The following is a 21016-nucleotide window of genomic DNA, read 5'->3' as shown; positions in this document are numbered from 1 at the left end:
TTAATCACGTCAGCATCAGCACGAGGTGACGCTTGCAGAGTCCTCTCATGCAAACGATGCAAGTGAGACCAGAAGGTACAAGACACCTGACTGTGGCTGCAGCCCGTGAACAGTCGTTGCACACATACACACAGGTGTGTTTGCTGCCACACTGCCAACTCAAGCATGTGCTCAGAAGGAGAGTGAGGGATGTGTTACAGGACACCTCGACCACACGCTGTGCACAGCCTTCGTGCTTGTTTTTGCTGTGGAGGTGCAGGAGCTGGGAAAGGCATTGGAAGAGGGGGCTTTGCACACACCAGGCGAGCACTATTTTCAACGAGCTATCAAGTTATCAGAAAAAAAGCTGACTATCTTACATTGAGCCAAATATACTGCAAAAGCCTTAAACTTTTAAAGGTAAAATAAACCCCATAAAAACATTAGAAAAATGTTTTAGGTAAACACAGTCGTGCTGGAGTAGAAAATAACTTATTAATAATGGCAGCCGAACCCCCTACCCCCATGTTGAGATTTGGTCTGTTTGCTATGTACTGTAATGTTCAATTCTGTATCCCAAGGTCTACTTGCCTCAAGATGAGTGAACGCTCACATATGCCAGCTTTGTTATGCAAAAGTTGCTCTATAACTTAAAACTATTGATTAATAAAAACGGGCAAAGAGAAAGAGAGGTAGGCAGGACTTTGATGCCCAGGCTTGGGGTCTGAGGCAGAGACTTCGAGAAGAGAGCAGGGAGACGGAAGAAGTCTCCATGGGGCAGGTGGATCCTGACAGCAGGGCTGCGAGGGCTGGACAGTTGGAGTAGGGACAGCCCAGGCTGAACATGGCAAGTGATATCGCGGGGTTACTGACAGGATGGTAGACAAAATAGCACAGTGGGTTGATATCTGCCTAGTGCTAATGCTTTTAAGGCTTATTATAAATATGAAAGTTTTGTGTCTTTTATTTGGGAACTAAATGATCTACGGTGGGATAAAAACCTCCAAATAATATTTATTGCCACACCCCTACCCCCAAAAACACCAACTAGAAAAAATATTAATTTGACAAAGTTTAGTGTTTTTTAATATCTAAAAGTTCCTGCAAATAAATAAGCTAAAAATGATAACAAGAGACAGAATGAAAGACTTCCCAAAGGAAATAACATAAATAACCAAATAGATGTGACCCAGTGAGGAAACAAATTCCTTGTTACACTCTAAGGATGGCTTCCCTGTAGTAAAAGGCTACAGAATAAAGGCTGTCCCTTTCTCTATCCTACATTGCCTCTTGGTTTTGTTGTTATGGTTTGGTTTTGGGCTTTGAGATAGGGTCTCATTGTAGCCCAGGCTAGCCTGGAACTTCAGATCCTCCTGTCGAAGTTTCTATGTGCTGGGATTTATGGTGTGCCATCACACTCTCATAGCTTCTAGCCCTTCTAACCACTGCCAATCCCCAAACATTTACATGTTCATTGTTCTAATTATTTATTTGTAATTGTTCATGTGGATGTCTCTGAACATTATCATAAATCTGTCATCTTCTAATAACAAATCTCTGTGAAATTACAGGGTGCTGTATTTATCTGAAAAACTGTAATTTGAACTAATGCAATATTAATTGGGGCATATGGACCTAAATTTAATCATCATATTTTCTTTTCAATTTAATTTAATTTTTCTACTTGAGATGAAATTTGTGACAATTCAGACAGTTGTCAGGAAGACACGGGGAACCTATGACCATGCCACCCTGGGTGTACCCAGTCTCCTCTGGCCTCAGAAGCTAAGCAGGGTCAGGCCTCCTTAGTACGAGGATGGGAAAAAGGGATTTCAGAAGGACTTCCTTACTTTGAACTACCTGTGTGACTGTTCTCCCAGGCAATTCTTCTCTCCACGGCAATAAGTTTTATACTTAACAAAGCATACACAGCCTTTTAAACATTTCTCAATGAGTTAAGAATAGTACAAAGAGGGCTGTAAGGATGGCTCAGTGGTTAAGAGCATTAACTACTCTTCCAGAGGTCCTGAGTTCAACCACATGGTGGCTCACAACTATCTATAATGGGATCTGATGCTCTCTTCTGGTGTGTCTGAAGAGAGCAATAGTATGCTCATATGCATGAAATAAATAAATCTTAAAAAAAAAAAAGAAAGAGAGAAAGAAAGAAAGAAAGAGAGAGAGAAAGAAAGAAAGAAAGAAAGAAAGGAAGGAAGGAAGGAAGGAAGGAAGGAAGGAAGGAAGGAAAGAAAGAAAGAAAGAAAGAAAGAAAGAAAGAAAGAAAGAAAGAAAGAAAGAAAGAAAGAAAGAAAGAAAGAAAGAAAGAAAGAAAGAAAGAAAGAAAATGAAAAAGAAAAAAAATAGTATGTATGAAGAAAGTTTTCCCTGAGGCTGAGCACAGTAGCAATCCCAGCACTCAGGATGTTTGCAGGTTTGAGGCCAGACCGGGCTACAAGGCAACTTATTTCAAGACAAAACAAGAGAACAGGCAGGTGAGGTGATGCATGCAGTTAAGCCTGGCACTTGGGAGGCAAAAGCAGACAGATGTCTGTGGACTTGAGGCCAGCACAGTTTACATAGTGAGTTCTTGGCCAGCCAGAATGACATGGTGAGACCTTGTCTCCAAACAACAAAAGAGGTTGGGCACTGTTTGTTGGCGCATGACTTTAATTCCAGCACTGGGAGTCAGAGATAAGATCTCTGTTGAGTTCAAGGCCAGCCTGGTTTACAAATGGAGCAAGTTCCAGGACAGCCAGGGCTACACTGAGAAACTCTGTCTCCACAAACAAAACAACAAAAGAACAAAACCCAAGAAAACATTCTCTGATCCCATGCTTGAAGCAAGGGATATTGAATTGAATAATATTGAAAAAATTGAGGTCAGAATCCTAAAAGGAGAAGACCGCCTCCTTCCATGAGTTTTCTCTGTCATGTCAAGGGAAGGGCAGTGAAGGGAGTAACAGGCTCTGACCACGTGTGAGGTGACTGTTAACACTTTGTTCCCATTGGGCACACTGCACTTTTACTCTGTGTAAACGAGGAAAACCTAGGAAAAATGGGCCTAGGAAATTTATGGATGCAAGCCTCAGTGTTGGTGTCTTTCTTCTTGCTAATAGAGCCTCCACAGAAACTCAACTTTTTGAAAGGACTGTGTGATGGCTATTCCTGGTTATCAACTTGTGTACATCTGGAATGAACTATAATACAGAAATGGAGGTCACACCTGTGATACACATCTTGAGGCTGGAAGACACAATCTTCTGACCCGGATCTTGATGTGGGATACCCTTTTGATCTAGATCTTTGAGGCATTGTGGCCATGAAAAGCTCAGGTCCAGGCAAGGTAATATATGCCTTTAGTCTCAGGAGACTGAGGCAAGCAGATCTCTGAATTCCAGGCCAGCCTGGGACAGAGCAAGTTCCAAATCCAGATGTGTACACAGCTCTAATCTGGGCCACACCTCCTGCTGGAAGCCTACATAAGGACATTGGAAGAAGGAAGACTCACTCTATACTTTGCCTGCTTGAACTTACTTGCCAGCTCATCTGTTGGAACCTACGTCTTCAGGATTCTGGTTTATACAGAAGACCAGCTGAAACATCTAGCCTCATGAGACTGAGCAACTACTAGATTCTTAGATTTCCCATTCATAGCCTGCCCATTGTTGGGTTAGTTGGACTGCAGACTGTAAATCATTACAATAAGTTCCTTAAATATATAGAGATGTTCCAAAAGTCCTGTGACTCTAGAGAACCCTGACTAATACTGACTGTTATCTGTCTAGGCTGAGGAAACCTTGGAGACAAGGTTAGGCCATGTAGCACTTAACATAATGGCATCGCAGGACAGTGACTTCGATGGGCACATGGGCCATGGGCCCTTCTGACTTGGGCCACTCTGTTAACATTCCCTGGTCACTGGTTTTTCAAGGCTGGCCTGTCACTTTTCATTCATCATTGAGTTTTGACCTTTGCTATCGAGTTAAAAGGGAAGACTGAGCAGCGCCAACAGGAAAAATAACTGAGAAATAGCTCCTGAGGATAGGAACAGGCAAGAACAATAGGAAACAAAAACTTTCCCCTCTATTCTGTAACCTTAAAATTCATAAATTCTTGTCCAGTTTGTATAAATTCTTATTCAGGCAGCAGGTGGCTTTGAAGGTGTCCTACTTTCTGAAGGAATTTTCCGTCAAAACAACGGTTCCCCATGGAGCTGAGGGTTGCTGAGGGGTTGACTAAAGTTAAAAATGTCCCTCAAGTATCCCTTGTACCCTGCTGACAGGAATAAAAATGGCATAGTCGCTACAGAAATCAAACAATTCAGCTATTCCTTAAATGTTTTTAAGCACTGTTGCCACGTGAATAGTTCAATTTGTAGGTAAGTGCCCCTCAAGAACTGATGGCTGAGATATGTACTGTCTGCTCACATCCAGTGCCACAAATCTCAAAATGTAGAAACAAACTCAATATTCACTGACACAGGCATAGAGGAAGAAAGTACAGGGTGTTTGTAGAATGGAATACTACTTAGCCTTAAAGAGAAAGGGAATTCTAACATGCATGATGTCTTAGTTAAGGTTTTACTGCTGTGAACAGACACCATGACCAAGGCAAGTCTTATAAGGACAACATTTCATTGGGGCTGGCTTACAGGTTCAGAGATTCAATCTATAATCATCAAGGTGGGATCAAGGCAGCATCCAGGCAGGTATGGTGCAGAGAGAGCTGAGAGTTCTACATCTTCATCTGAAGGCTGCTAGTGGAAGAATCACTTCCAGGCAGCTAGGACTAGAGTATTAAAGCCCACACCCATAGTGACACACATAGTCCAGCAAGGTCACACCTCCTAATAGTGCCACTTCCTGTCCTAGGCATATACAAACCATCACACATGACATTGATATATTAGTTAGGGTTCTCTAGAGTTACAGAACTTATGAAATGAATCTCTCTCTCTCTCTCTCTCTCTCTCTCTCTCTCTCTCTCTCTCTCTCTCTCTGTCATATGACTTACAGGCTAAAGTCTAACTAATCCAACAATGGCTGGCTGCAAGTGCAAAGTCCAAGAATCTCCTTGTTGCTCAGTCCCACAGGTTAGAGTCTCAGCTGGCCTTCTGTATACACTGGAATCCGAAGAAGTGGGCTCCAGTGCCAGTGCGGGAATGGCTGTGCCAGCAAGGCAAGTGCAAGCAGGCAAAGAGCAAACGCTTCCTTCTTCTATGTCCTCATATAGAATTCCAGCAGAAGGTATGCCTGGAGACCTGGATTAAAGACCTGTGTCTTCTCATCTCAAGATCTGGATCAATGGTGTGTATCTTTCTACCTCAAAAGTCTGGACTAGAAGTGGATTCACCTACTTCAAGCCAAGCAGACAATCTCTCCCAGGTTTGCCCTCCATATCAAGATTGTAGTTCCTTCCAGATATAGTCAAATTGACAACCAAGAATAATTGTCACAATGGAGGATGAGCCCAGAAGTCATCATGTTACAAGGAACAAGCCATCTAAAACGGGGCAGATGTTGCATGATTCCATTCCTCCAGAGACCCAGGGCTATACAGAGAAACCCTGTCTCGAAAAAAAACCAAATCCAAAAAACCAAAAAACAAAAAAAAAATTGTAAATTATATAGGATGTGATGTATGTGTGATATCACACACACACACACACCACTATCAGTTATGCTGCCTTGTACCACAGACAGGCACTATTTTACACAGCTTTGCAGCTAGTTTCATCATCATGCAATCCTTTCTATTAGAATTGCCACTCCAGCCAGCATCAGGCCCCCACTTCCGAATGTTCTCAAACATGTTCTGCTCTCTGTTTATCTGACATGATTCTGACCCCCGAGGGAAGGGGCAATATGATTTTTATCATTGTCCTGATGCGTCCTGATCCACAAACACCACCCAGGATGTGCACTGAGCTTCTCACGTCAGTTAGATTCCAGTTTCTCCTTCACACCCATTACACACTGTTGACTGTGCGCACAAGCTCCCTACAGACAAACACTCTCATGTCAACTCTTCGATATTACTGTAGCTGCTTGAAGATAATCCAAGATGACTCAAATGAATTACAAACTCTGGTTCTTATCTGTTCAGAAGTCATTGGAGAAAAAGACTATACAGAGTTCAACCTTCCCAAGAGAAAAACTCCTTAAAAAAGACCTGCCAGGCTGCTAATGGAACCCAAGGGGCCTTGGGGCATTATTAGGTTTTATCCTTTCTCCTGTTGAGTTACCCAGGAGGAACCAGCAAGACATGACAGCATCGGGCTGATAGATTAGGCTGGCTGCATGGAACCGTGGCACCTGCCACCTACTAATTTGCTGCCTGTCATCTAGCTTAATTACAGACATTTTGTGGTCAGGATCTTGAGAAACTGCCGCCCTTCTAGAATGACAAGATTTATGCTGACTGTTATGCGCATGTCGTGGGGTTTACAATGCTAAGTTGGGGAACCATCATGAATGTTCGTTTTTGATAACTGTTCTCTACTGTTAGGTCAGAGATGGAAGGACTGGCAATATGAGGTCTACTATAAGGCTTTACATCTTTTAGCCTCATGAATTCATTTCACTGGGGTATGGTAACCTTTGTGCCTGCTTAGTGCTGAACTCAGGAATCTACTGTGTGCTCCGCTCCTCAGCTCAGGCTTAGAGGTACCCCTGAAACTATCCACAGTAGGGTGGGGTCTGCATGACACTATACTACTCACAAGTACATTTTTCTTGCACTGATGTTTTATTTTTATGTTAAAGAAATCCTCACAGATTATGAAAGCAATCCCAACTTGCATTAGAAATACGATCCAAACATCAATAAAAGATAAGAGAATTACCAGATCCCACATTGATCATGGTTAAGCTGAGTCTGACGGTACAAACCTATAATCTTAGCACTTGGGAGGCTAAGATAGGAGAACTGTTGCTAGTGTGAAGCTGGCCTAGGCTACAGTAGTGACTGAGCAAGCCTGAGATTATCTAATGAGACTCTGTCTCAGAAACATAAAAACCAAGCCAACCAAACAAATGTCCTTCAGACCAAACAAAATAAAACCCTTAAAGCTTACCTTAATATCAGAAATACTTGAGATCACCAAAGAGGAAAGGAAAGGGAGTCCTGCTAGGTTGACTATGTGTGTATGAGGTTTGCACAGTGCTGGTCCTGCAGTAAAGATATAATTCAAATAAACTAAATCCTAATAAGTTCAAGCTCCTGCCTGCCTCTTCCAGTGGAGCCTGATGTGATCTTGTATCTTAAGGAAGATGTTGAGGGGGCAAGAGAACTCTATGCCTAGCTGAACTGAAGAGATCTTGTGGGAAAGAGAAAGAATGAAGTAGTTTAAAGGCATATTCTTCAGAAAAGCTGACAAGCTACACACCAAACTGACTTCATTTCAAAACTAAACTACAAATAACAGTTGAGGTTTTTAAAGTCCTAAACTATCTTTATTGGTTTATATTCATCACAGTGTTGGGCATCCTACAGTTTCTTTCAATTATATCATGTGCTCTGAGGATACGGATATCCTCTTTCCCCTTGCCTTCTTTCAAAGTCCCACCTCTCTGTCTCCACTGCCAAGCCTCCCTTCTGCATTGACATTGAGAGGCCTCGCATACGCATGCTCATGAATGGCACCTATGAAGAACTATAGGAAACTACAGGTAAGAGAAAACAGGCAAGATTTGTCTTATTATTCTTTGTTCTTCCTTTTTTTTGTTGCTGTAATTTGAAATGGGGCTTTGGTGGGCTGCCGTGGGCTTGTGATCATTCTCCTGCCTCTGTATTTGCTAGAATTCTAAACTTACAAGCACTATGGCTGGCTGGATATATCTGATTTATTTCAGTAAAAATGGTGATCTCCAATCAAAGATATTTCCTAGAAGAAAGCATAATTTCACTCTTCTTTATGACTGACTACAACTGCACTATGGACATACACCGCACTTCCTTTATGTGCTGATTCCATGACTTGGTTGTCATGAAATGCTGCAATAAACATGGATATGTGGGCACCTATGTGGCATGTGGTTTAAACAGGTATGGCCCCCATAGACTCACGTGTTTGAATGCTTGACCGGTAGGGAGTGGCCTTATTGGGAGTAGATGTAAGGTTGTTGGAGGAGCTGTGTCACTGTGGAGGTGGATTTTGAGGTCTTATATATGCTCAAGTTCCACCCATGTGGAACACGATCCCTTTCTGCCGCCCACAGATCAAGATGTAGAACTCTTGGCTCCTCCAGCACCATGTCTGCCTGCATGATGCTGTGCTTTCCACCTTGATGATAGTAGACTGAACCTCTGAAACTCTAAGTCAGCCCCAATTAAATGTTGTCCTCTATATGAGTTTTCTTGGTCATGGTATCTCTCCATAGCATGCCCCTATTCTTTTGGGTGTTTGTCCACAACGGGCAAGCTGGTCTATGTTAGTCCTACTTGCACTTTATGGGGGAACCTTCACACTGATTTCTACAGTGGCTGTACCAGCTTATATTCCCACAGTAGTTTATAAGGGACCCCTACATCTTTGCCAGCATTTGTTGTCACTTGTTTTGTGGATGGTAGCCATCCTGACTGGGTTGAAATGGAATTTTAGTGGAGTTCTAATTTGCATCTCCCCAATGGCTAAAGCAGTTGAACATTCATATATTTATTGGCCATCTGTACTTAACCTCTTAGGAATTGCTGTTTCATTAGTCCATTTATAGGTTGGATTGTTTGGAGTTTTTGGTGTTTGGCTTTTTCAGTTCCTTTAGTCTATGTAATCATTCTGTCTAATGTATAGATAGAAAGCATTTTCTTCCATCCTAACAGCTGTCTCTTCTGTTGATTAATCATTTCCTTTGCAGTGTGGACCTGCTTTAATACTGTGCATTTCTCGGCTTTACTTCCTGAGCTGCTGTAATCTTTTCCAAGAAATCCTTCCCTAGGCCTTCATCTTCAAGTGTTTTCTCCTCACAGAACTGTCAGCTGTGATTCATTCTGAATTGATATTTATATATTGGGTGGAAGATATGGGTCCAGCTCATTTTTGCTTACATGGCTTCCCATTTGTTGAAGCATGGCTTAGTTACTTTTTAAAAAAGGAAGAGGGCATCAGATTCCATTACAGATGGTAGTGAGCCATGTGGGAATTGAACTCAGGACCTCTGGAAGAGCAGTCAGTGCTCTTACCCACTGAGCCATCTCTCTAGCCCCTCTCTCAGTTACTTTTTTATTGCTGTGATTAAGTGCCACAACCAAGACAATTTAGAAAGGAAAGAGGGTGAGTTCACAACCCTCTGTATGGAGCATGGCAAGAGGGATAGGATGCTGAAGCAGTAGCTAAGAGTTCAGGTCTGATCCAAAAGCACCAGGCAGCAGGGGCTAGGGAACCTCAAAGCCCTTTGAAACCTCAAAGCCCTGCCTCCAGTGACACACACCTCCTCCAACAGGGCCATAACTCCTAATCCTTCCCAAACAGTTCCACCAACTGGAAACCAAGCCTTCATGGGTCTCTGGGAGCCATCATCATTCATACCACCACAAAGAGGCTATCTCTTTGGAGCATCTTTGTAAAAGAAAAAAAAAAAATAGAAGGCCACTACTGTGTGGGTTTAACTCAGTCTTTTATTCTATTCTATTAATCTAAGTGTCTTGCTTTGTGCCAAGATGATGCCGTCTCTATTATTATGTCTCTGTAATCTGACTTAAAATCAGCAAGTGTGATACTTGCAGCATCATTTTTTTTTTTTTAGCTAGGGATTATCTGTCCAATCTTCTATGCTTCTGTTTAAATCTTAGGGTTTTCTTTTTCTATCCCTAGACAATTGTTATTGGAGCTTTAAGGGGATTACATGGAGTCTATAGGTTTCCTTTGACAATGCAGAAGGGAAATGTATTTTTCTTTAAGTTAAAATCCTGTAAGGGCAGGAAGATGACAAGACAATAGCAACAGAATTTAGGGGGCCAGAAGTATATTTGATTTATTTGATCAATTAAAAACTTGGAGCATGTATTTTAAAGTGGTAAGAATACGATTTGGTCATGAGGATATCCTGTCGCAAAGACAGTGAGTGAAGGAGCTCAGGGACCATTTGAAATGTCACGTGATGGAGAACTGGGATGAGAAGGGGTGCTCTCCCTCAAACCCCAAAGCTTAGGAAGCACCACATATGCCTACCACGAAGTGTCTGCAGATGATTGCACAGGACAGATATGATACCTGAGCGCACCCCTGGAATGTGCGTCCTAAGCTTATCCAGACTTATAAATAAGAAACTCTGAGGATGGGACACAGCTGTGTGGCAGCGAGCAATTCTATCGTGGAACAGATTGTGATTTTACGTTTTCTTGCTAATTTCAGATTTCTCTGTCTCCTCCAACTTAGTATTTAAAAACAAAACACAAAACAAAAACAACAACAACTGTGCTTAGAAAACATAGGAACTGAGCAAAAGAGAGGAGGCTCAGTTGGTAAGAGCACCTGTACCCAAGCCTGACAATCTAAGTTTGAGCCCTCAGACACACAGACTGAGAAAACTGACCCTGCCCCTGCCCTCGTCTCTCTCTCTCTCCTCTCTCTCTCTCTCTCTCTCTCTCTCTCTCTCTCTCACACACACACACACACACAAAATAAATAAATAAGAAAAAAGCCTATTTTTCTAATCAGCATTGACCTAGTTTTTCTTTTTCTTTTTCTTTTTTTGTTTTGTTTTGTTTTTTGTTTTTTTGAGACAGGGTTTCTCTGTGTAGCCCTGGCTGCCCTGGGACTCACTTTGCAGAACAGGCTGGCCTCAAACTCAGAAATCTGCCTGCTTCGGCCTCTCCTGGGATTAAAGGCGGGCACTACGACTGCATGGCGAGCTGGTTTTTCCAAAAACTACCAATTGTGCATTATGTGACTGGAACATAAACGCTGTTCCTTGCCTTACTTCTGCCTTGAAGCAATATCTGAAAATATACCTGTTCAAAGATGCTTAGTTCAAAAACCTATTTTTAGTTTAACCTTCTTGATTAGTCTAAATGCTTGTGATTATAAGGTAAGAATATTCATGGAATAAACCAATACATTTATTTTAAGTATAGATACTCGGTGAAGACAGGAAAAAAAATTAAGCAAAATACAACCTAAATCAGGAAATCTCGGCCATGATGTCAAGATGAATGCTGGTAATTCTTTTTTTTCCCTGAAGACTTTATTATTATTTGCTGCAGACAGAAGAGCTGTCCCGGAGGTCATGTAAGCAGGAGAGGGAGCCCCTCAAAGGCTGCAGCACTCCGGAGAGCAGCCCCACACCTAGCCTGAGCTGCGCAGCAGAGCTGGCCCTGATGGTGTGGGGGTCTGTATACTTTATGTCTAGTGGTGCAGTAAGTTCTTAACTATAAGAACTACATTCATGGGAAAGATTTGGAAATGTACTCGTTAAATTAAGTGAATAAAATAAAGTGGAACTGAAAAAAAGAGGAAGTGTTTTAGATTGCTGAGAAAAGAGGCTCTCGCTAGGCACAGTGACACACACCTTTAATCTCAGCACTCAGGAAGCAAGACAGGTGGATCTCTGAGTTCCAGCCCATCCTGGTCTATATAGTTTCAGGACATCCAGAAAGAGAAACTCTGTCTCAAAAAACAAAACAAAACAAGCATCTCTGCAAAAGGGGGTAAAATCCCCAGCTTGTTGACAAGAGTTCAATTCCCAGCACCCAGATAGCTGCAGACACTGCATACATGTAGTGGATACACACACACACACACACACACACACACGTATATACACATACATGAGTGCATACATAAACATGTATATACATACATACACACATGTATATACACATGCATATACACACATATATACATACAGACATACATACTATATCCATACACACACATATATATACACACACACATACATACATAAAATATTGGCATACATATACATAAAATAACAGTATATACATTAAAAAGATGCATCTTATTTTTTAAAAAAAAAGAAAAGAGACTCTGTCTAGTCTAAACGTGAACAAATCTAAAAATCAGCAATAATAGGTTCCCAGCATCTACCTTCACTTTCCTGTGGACACGTGGCTTCTTCATTGTAGTCTTCCACACTATACTTGATTTCATGCAAATATTTGGCATCTTCACTTGAGTTTTCTTTTTCAGGTGTTTTATTTTGGAGCAACTTTGGACTTGCAGGAACGTTTCTTCCAGAACATTCCATGTACCCGCCTTCCAGGACTCTCTCAAGTTTTTACCAGCTCTTCAGAAACTGAACTCAAATGCCAAGCCTGCAGTTACTATTGAAGTAAACTGTACCATACTTCCCAATTTCAACAGTATGAATATTTGGTCAGCAAACTGCAGTTTAGTTCCCAGTTCCAACATTAACTCTGAATGGGCTCAGCACCCGCCATGTTCTAGGACGATATTGTTTTCACTTCCTCCACAGCACCTGCCTCAGTAGTTACATCACTGGGGAACCAGCTTACTATCTACCCTTGGAGGCTTCTTGTCTTGTCCCCTCAATGCCTCTGTCACACCCCAGCATTCATAACAGTGCTTGGTTGACACTGAACAAATATTTAGTAATCTTAGGTAAAAAAGAATGAATGAATGCTTAGGTGGATGAGTAAATGGTGTGTGTGTGTGTGTGTGTGTGTGTACACTAGAGGACACATAAGATGCATAATGAAAGATCCATTGAGATGACTCGCAGTTCTGAAAGTCAAGTCTTCCTGTTACAAATCATGCGCAGCGGAACTGTAGGAGCTGTGCGTTAGTCACCACACTGTCACTCACAGGAACGCTCAGCACTGCTTGCTTTGAAATCCAGCTCTTTCAAAAGTCAATCTGCGCTCTTGGGTTGGCTCACTCAAACAGGATTTCCTGGCCCTATTCATTTGATACACCAAGTCGATGAGATAAGGTTTAAACAATGCTCCAAATTAGAGTAATTAAAACGTGAATCATTCTCTGTAAAAATGTATTGGGGGGGTAGGAACCCACAAATAGCGGACACTGTCGTGATTCAGAACAAGGCATGTGAGAGGGCTGATTAAAAGATGGCAAGGCTGTGGGTGAGCGAGGCCTCGGCCCCTCCTCACTCCCACTGCTGGCCCCTGAGACTAAAGCTCAAGAATTTAACTGCCAGGCCAGAGAAGAGTGAAGACAGCAGGAAACAAGGGCGACTTTTCCTGTGTTTTCTACGAATCCTCATATCTTCCCATAGCCAAATGGGATAAAATGTGTCCAGAAATCAAAACTCTTCATCACTTGACTGATCCAAAGAAGAGATAATCATTCCAGAAAAACCAACATAAATTATCAGTTTATCAAATAAAAAAGAAACAAGGGAATGAACGTGGGGCCACTTCAGAATTCTCCACTACTCTTGGAGAATGACTCTTGCGTCTGGAGCTGCCCCATGACGCTAACAAATGCATTCAATGTGGTACGAACTGATCCCAAGAGTCCAAGGAGCCCACTGTCCCCCAGTTATGATGCAATGACTTTAAATATCTCAAATTCTCTATCAAACTAAAGATTTAATAGAATAAGTCTCAATGCCAAGAAACATGTTCGATATTAACACCTAAAAGAGGTTGAAGGAAATATTCATCTCCTGACTCCATATATAAATTTGAAAGCACTCATAGTTCTAAGGAATGTTTAAAAAAACCTAGCCTTACAGTTGTTAACTTCTTTCTCTACAAAAAAGTACAGCAATAATTAGTCACTTAAGGCTAAGATTATTAATCTGTAAGTATTTTATATAACCAAAAGATAAGCTGAATAATTTCATAATGTTATTTTAAACAAAAGATTATTCAATGGAAATAAATATATAATTAAAATTTATTAAAACTCCATAATGCTTACTCAAGAAAATCCATGTGAATTCTTAGTTTTAATGTATGCATTTGCTATTGGGCAAAGCGATGAATCAGAGAAAAATTTGACAGAATGAGTCAGAGATTGGACACATCCAACTCACACAAGAACAGCACAGGAAAGAGAGGTTACAAGAGAGAAAGAGAGAGAGTGGGGAAGAGAGGGAGGGAGAGGGAGAAAGGGAGGGAGGAAGGAGGAGAAAGGGAGGGAGAGAGGGGGAGAGGCGTATGGAGTAGTGTGTGTGTGTGTGTGTGTGTGTGTGTGTGTGTGTGTGTGCGCGTGTGCATGTGTGGCAGTTTTATCATGACAGTTTTACAGAGACAGGTTTCAGAGAGAACAAGCTAGACACAGGTAAAAACAGAATGAACCAGAGAATATGAAAAAGCCAGAAGATTAGAACATATTTCCAAAGTTAGTTTAAGGCTAAGCAGAAAAATTCAATCAGAAACTTAGAGAAGCCAGATTGAATCAGTCAGCTTGGAAGTTTAGATTGTACAGAGACTAGTAACTCCCAGGCCTCTGCCTAGAGATAGTTAGAACAGAGAAAGAAACGCTCTGGGCTCAGCCCAAGTATTAGCACAGCTTGGGTATAGCTCTCATCTGATCCTTTCATCTGAGGAAATTTTTTTTAAAAAGCAACAATTACATCTGGAAAATAAATTACTTTTACAATTGGGTTCTGCACAAAGGTCTGCAAACATTGGTGCCTCTCAATGCTCAGCTATTGTTTTTAAAATCTGTTTTGTAGTGACAGAACCAAGGTTCCTAGGAACGTGAGTACACACACTCAAGGAGAATTGAGGCAGCCTGTGACTGCAACAAAAAATAGGGCCAAAGAAACCAAGATATCAAGGGTGCTTCTGCGGTGCTCTGGGCTAGCTGTGGGCGGGGCCTAGCTTGTGATGAGTGTGTTGTACATGGAAGAGTTCAGTGTGACTTGGGGTAACAGGCTCTCTTTCGCATCCATACACACAGGAGCCAACCTGAAGGGCTCCAAAGAATGAAGTAAATTTTATTTGAGCATCATCACTAACGGCAAACTAACAGCAAACACTGCATCAGATCAAATATATATCAATATATATAAATATAAGAATACTGAAAAACCGATAATTTGCAATTAAGCTTTTGAAAAAAAGAATTCTCTTTAAAAATGTAAAAAAAAAAAAACAATCTTTTTTTTTTAAATAAAAAAAAGTCATCCATTTCTTACTTGGAAGAAACTGATGTACCAATTTTAAAATTGTCAATTATAACAGAAAAACTTAAAGCCTGTATCCTAGTTTGTTTTTTTTTTAAGAGTTATTTTATTTATTTAATGTATGTCAGTATACTGTCACTGTCCTCAGACACACCAGAAGAGGGCAACGGATCTCATTATGGATAGTGGTGAGCCACCATGTGGTTGCTGGGTACTGAACTCAGGACCTCTGAAATTGCAGTCAGTGATCTTAAACCACTGAGCCATCTCTCCAGTCCTGCCCCTATTCTGTTATTCTTAATTCACTACTTCATGGTCAGCAAATATTAGCCAAGGAGAGACAGGCTTTGTTAGTGAATGCTAAAAGTAAGGTATGGAAGAAATGCTAGGTGGGAAGAAAGAATTTACCATTGCTAATGGGATGATATATTCAGGCAATAAATCTCCGTAAGTAAAATCAGTAGGTTAACAAATCCAGATCATAGTGTTGGACTAGGACATGCTCCCTAAAGCTGCAGTGCCACCCAGCGTAGAACAGTCCAGCCCTATATACCTCCCAGGGGGCTTGACATGAGCCATACACCACAACAGAAGCAGAGCTCCTGTCTCTGAATCCAACCAAGACCTGAGTTCTAAGATGTAATAAACTTAGATTACAGAGTAAAGAGTAATACCTACAGCTGAACTCGGTACCTGGAACACTCTATTGCCCAAGTAGTTCAGTCTCTTCAACAGGGGAGGGACTTGAAAAAGGGGGGAGGGTATATCCCAGATAAAAGTCAAGAGACCAATTAACCAAATAAAATATTAGATTTGTGTTGTTTATCTGCTAAAAAAAAAACCGAACCTTCTGAGACAGGACTCTCACTAAACCAGCACTCACTGCTTGGCCAGACACTGCCTCTCCAGAGCTAGGATCCAGATGTGAAGAGCCAGTTTCTATGTCATGCTGGGTATCTGAACCTAGGTCCCTGTACTTACGCAACACACATTTTACCAACTAATCCATCTCCCCAGGCCTGAGTCTCACTTTACTAATTGTCTGTTCCTTGTATAGTTAAGTCACTGCTTAGCCAACATTCAGAAACAGAACCCCAGGTACTTTCTTTCCATGAATCTAAATTTGATAGTCAGAGGACTCACTGGCATTTCACTTGAGCATGTGGTCAAGTTCTAGCAGACATATCGACTTAAGAAATGAGCTAGTACCCTGACCCTAAGCTATATTTAAAAATACAGTCATATTTTCCCCTTATTTGTGTCATTTTTGAAAATGGACAGCCTAGGTTTAAAATCTGTTTAAGAGACAGAAGCAAATGAGTCATGGGAAACTTCTGCAAAATGTTCCAGTAAAATATTTTCTTCTTTCTCCTTTCTTTAAAGAAAATGTTGCTTTGAGGGCAGGTCAGTCTTCCACATTTGAGTTTAGCTAATGTGAGCAGGGAAGCGGGAAGTCCATAATGACTCTCTCGATGAAATGACTCCACAACGAAGACCCACAGTTGAGTCCAATTTCTAGTTAACAGCAGTATTACTGAATGAATTTCAATTTACAACAGGATATTGATCAAGTTGGGGGAAAAGTCTTGACTGAATGTATCTCACTGTACCCTCTGATGGCAAGGCCTCTCAATGCCACAATGTTGCACAGGTAAAGGGCAGAGTAAACTGCTCACTGCATCACCCCTGGGCCCAGATGTGCCAGCTAGAAAGTGGGTTCTCGATCCCTACAGAAGTCACTCAAAGAATCAGATCAATGAGTCGCTTTTACATCATGGTAGCAAGACAATTAAATCAAATAATGGAACTCTTATGTCATAAAATACCCAACTTTAAGATGACAACACTGAGTCAGCGGTGGTGGCACACACCTTTAATCTCAGCACTTGGGAGGCAGTGGCAGGCAGATATCTGAATTCATGGGCAGCTTGGTCTACAGAGTGACTTCCAGGGCAGCCAGGGCTACACAGAGAAACCCTGTCTCACAAAAACAAAAACAAACAAACAAAGACAAAAAGATATCAATACAGTGTCTAAATAAAATGACTCAGGCTGCATCCCCATGCTAATCAGCTCTCTCAAGATCAATAGGCCATCCTACCTTGGAAAAGGCTTTCCTTTTTTTCAGGCAAATTTAGTAAATCCCTAAGGGATTTCTTCTCAAAGCTCATGTTTGGTATAAAATAATAAACATTAAAATAATGGCAGAGAATAAAGACAGTCAGTTGTGTTGAAATTCACAGAAGTGTGCTCACATGAGGAAAGGGGAAAAATGAAGAGGTCTTAAGTGGCCTGGCTTTCAAGTAGGTGCCTGGCAGGTGCCATCGATCTGTAGAACTAGTTGATTAAATATTGATGGAAGGCTAAAGACTATCCGATAGTAATCATTAGGTTGGTAACAAGATCACATTGTACATTTTCTAATAGAGGATTTCTGACTTTTTATGTGAAATGTTTATATGTAGTAAATTGATTTTTAATGTTTTTTAATATATGAAAACATGGTCTAAAAATTGGCCTCTGTCTTATTGGTTTGAAAACCGTCATTTGAATGAATGTATCTAACTATAAGCAGAAAGCTTCTTGAGTTATATGATTACACTAAATTATTCCTGAGCTTTGGTACTAAGCTCCCAAGAAGGACCAGTCCATGCAGAAACAGAGTGGTATTAGAATCCACAAACAACATTCCCCAGATTATGTATGTCTACATAATCATCACCGCTATCACCACAGCCGCCTGCACCCAAAACAAGCAAGTGTGAGTGAGGGTATGCCTCGTGCAAACCTCCCCCAAGAGTAAGCACTAGCACCACAGACTTCTTCCACACAGGAAGGCAGAGTGCTGTGGACAGCAACAGTGTGGGGGAGGGGTGGTGTCCAAACGCGGACAGCCTAAGATGTCAAATGGAATCTACGAACTGGCACTGAAGATGCAGTAAGCACAAATGCCAAAAACAACAAGCAGACCATAAAACCGTGCTCATCGTTTTCATCTCAAGGGCAAAACCAGAAACAAGTCTGTTTACTAAATAAATAAATAAATAAATACAACAGAAAAACAGAAAAAATGTAATGTACACATGCTCCTACAGTGCTGTCTGTGTGCAACCATATAAGGAAACCAAGGGTAACACTACAGCCAGTTTATGCTGAGGTCTCCAACAAGGGAGGGGGAGGGGAAGGGAGGAGAGAGGAGTGGAGTGGAGGGGAGGGGAGGGGAGGGGAGTGGAGGGGAGGGGAGGGGAGTGGAGGGGAGGGGAGGGGAGGGAAGGGAAGGGAAGGGAAGGGAAGGGAAGGGTCTTGCTTCCATCTAATAGACTGTAGATAGAAATATACATGTTAACCAATACTTTTGAACGTTTATGTCCTTTCCTTTAAAAGACAGTCAAATGGAACCGTCCCCCTGGCCCCGAGATGACTAAACATCACGGGGACTGTGAGGACTATTTTAAGATCCATATACAAGAAGCGGCTTGCCATGATGTCGTTACTGTCGGCGTTACTCAGACTGGCCGATCTGCCCTGCATTTGCCGGAGGTGTGTCTTCTTCACACTCACCTTTGGCTTGTGTCAAAGGAGTCTAGCGTGGCTGCACCATTACAACTGCCTCTCAGTGCACTGCCTGCCGTGGATGCCTTCGGCTAGCCTTGCTTCTCTGTGGTCTGTCAGCCCTGTTGGCACTGCTGATGCCTTAACTGTCTTCTTTTGTTGGTTTCCCAGCGAGAATCTGGAAAAGAGTGACAACAATCACCCAGGGCATTTCCACAGAATGTCCACAACACACTCAAGAAGATGCCTCCCAACACCTCCCTGGATGAGGAGGCTTGGACTGGCCACTGAGGCTTTTATTACCTCAGCTCCATCTTACCCAGCTAAAAAGACACACCACAGCCCTCCTCAGCACACACTGCTGATTCACACCTGCACTCTGCCTAGAGTCTTGAGAGACAACCCTTCAGGTGACACAGCCAATACTCTCAGTGAGGACAGAGTCCATTAGTCCACTGTCTAGAAGCAAGCTCAGCTTCCTGATGAAATGTGAATTAATAAATACTAGGCAGTAGTTTACAGATAACAGACGAGAAGCAAGACCATCCCGAGAGCTTGTGAATCTCCTGATAAGAACCAGGGTCGTCTGCAATTTGCCTTTCAAGAGTAGACCCACTGCTGATGGTTCTATCACAGGATACAGTTTTCAACTTGGTATTATCTCCCAGGAAGCCAAAATACACAGACTGAGAAAACAAATATTTACTTTAAGGATAAAAGAAAAAGTCAGTCCCAAAGCAGATGCTTCACCAATTACACCAGGTGCCCTCTGACCCTGAAACACGAAGGCACAGACCCCTCCTGGCAAGCTGTCCGCAGCACTCAAAGTACTCATCAAGCTAGATGCTGTGATCTGCACCAATGTTCCCAGTTCCTGCCAGGTCGAGACAGGAGGATTTCAATTTTGAGGTAAGACTGGGTTCCACAGGAAAACCTGGTCTTGGAGGAAAGTAAAGTAAATGAATATAAACAAAAACTATTTTGGGGGGGTTTAATTATTTGAAAGTGTGTCCCTATTCACTCTCTTTTTTAACAGACCAACCATGGCCTACTGAAACTGCAAAAGAGGCCTGTCTACCCTCAATGCTACGGATGGACTGGATATTCTTTTTTTTTTAAGGGAGAGGGTTAAGATAGGGTCTTATTCTATAGTCCACATTGAGCCGGAACTTCTGGAGATCCTCCTGCCTCAGCTTCCTAAGTGCTGGCATTACAGGGAGCCACCATGTCCCGCTTGATCACTTCATGGATATCTTTTTACCCCAAAAGCACTTCTTCCAAATTCCTCTCCATCTCTTGAATCAAAAATAAATCTATTATATGTGTTATATTTTGTAGATCTAAGCAAACGTAACAGTAGATGATGCTGGCGGCATAGATGGAGTGTGGTTAATATCCACCAAGACTTTTTCTGTGCTTGGCATGGCATCTTTTTTATTTTTGGCACACAGGATTCCATTCACGCCCTTTAATCTCACATAATTAATTGTAGGCAGATGGTGAAATCTAAATTTTCAGAACAGAAACTCTACTAGCCACCTTCTCCTTGCTTTTGCCAGTGATGGATCCTTCAAGCTTCTGACACAAGTTGAAGGAGGAGTGTATAAAGTCCTGGGCTATGTGAAAGTCCCATTAACTCTCCCCTCCGCCATCGTCTTCCCTAGACATTCTCTCTGACCTCTTACCATTCCCAAAGTGGAAAGGTGATGAACAGAGGATCGTGTGACCCAGTCAGAGTTTCTGGCCCTGTCCTCCATCCCACCACTAAACTTCAGCAGAGAAGATGGTGATGCAGAATGAGTCTTGGGGCCCCCGACTAAGAACATTCCTTCTTCCCACATCCTGTGTGTATCCTCACAGCCGGTGAAAAACAGACCTGGGCCCAAGGAACACTTTCCCATGTCTCCATTTCCTTCTCCCATCCTCGTGGCCAGTCCAGGCTAATTCATCTCTCTTCTCAACTCCCTTTCCCTGGGGCTTGTGGTCTATTCTCCTCCTGTGATGTCACCCAGGTCTCAGAGTGACTTCTGTTCACATCTGATCCCTACCACTTAAGTACACTCTCAGAAGCAGGGAGCAGATCTCACATACCCCATCTACACCCTAATATATACACAGCATGGGCCCAAGTTCCAAATGGAAAGTTACCACATTTTAATTTGTGTGTGCCTTATACAGGCATGAAATCTATTACTGTCCATTGTGATAAGAGCAGGCTTTTTGTACTGTTGTGGAATGCCAAGATGGAGGTGTTTTGGCTTGTTTTGAAACTGTTATTGGTGTTCGTGTAGACATCTGATGTGATCTTCCAGGAGACTGAGCACTCTGGGTTAAAATTATTACACACTTCAGACATACACAAATATCTCCGAGAGCCACAAAGTAATGGATATTATAGTTGTACATAT

The 21016-nt window shown here is 42.0% G+C and overlaps 1 protein-coding gene across 1 annotated transcript in view; it reads right to left on the bottom strand.

Moving 5' to 3' along the window:
- Osbpl6 (oxysterol binding protein like 6) overlaps positions 1-21016 on the bottom strand; it is a 188156-nt gene that overhangs the window by 81411 nt on the left and 85729 nt on the right. Inside the window, exon 2 of the mRNA XM_052182759.1 lies at positions 18618-18786. The gene's annotated coding sequence lies outside the window, so the exon portion shown is untranslated. The remainder of the gene's footprint in view (positions 1-18617; positions 18787-21016) is intronic.

This window comes from Apodemus sylvaticus, chromosome 5 (genome assembly GCF_947179515.1).
Source record: "Apodemus sylvaticus chromosome 5, mApoSyl1.1, whole genome shotgun sequence".
Lineage (NCBI taxonomy): Eukaryota > Metazoa > Chordata > Mammalia > Rodentia > Muridae > Apodemus > Apodemus sylvaticus.
The sequence above is the reverse complement of the archived record's forward strand: the minus strand, read 5'-3'. Positions and strand labels throughout refer to the sequence as shown.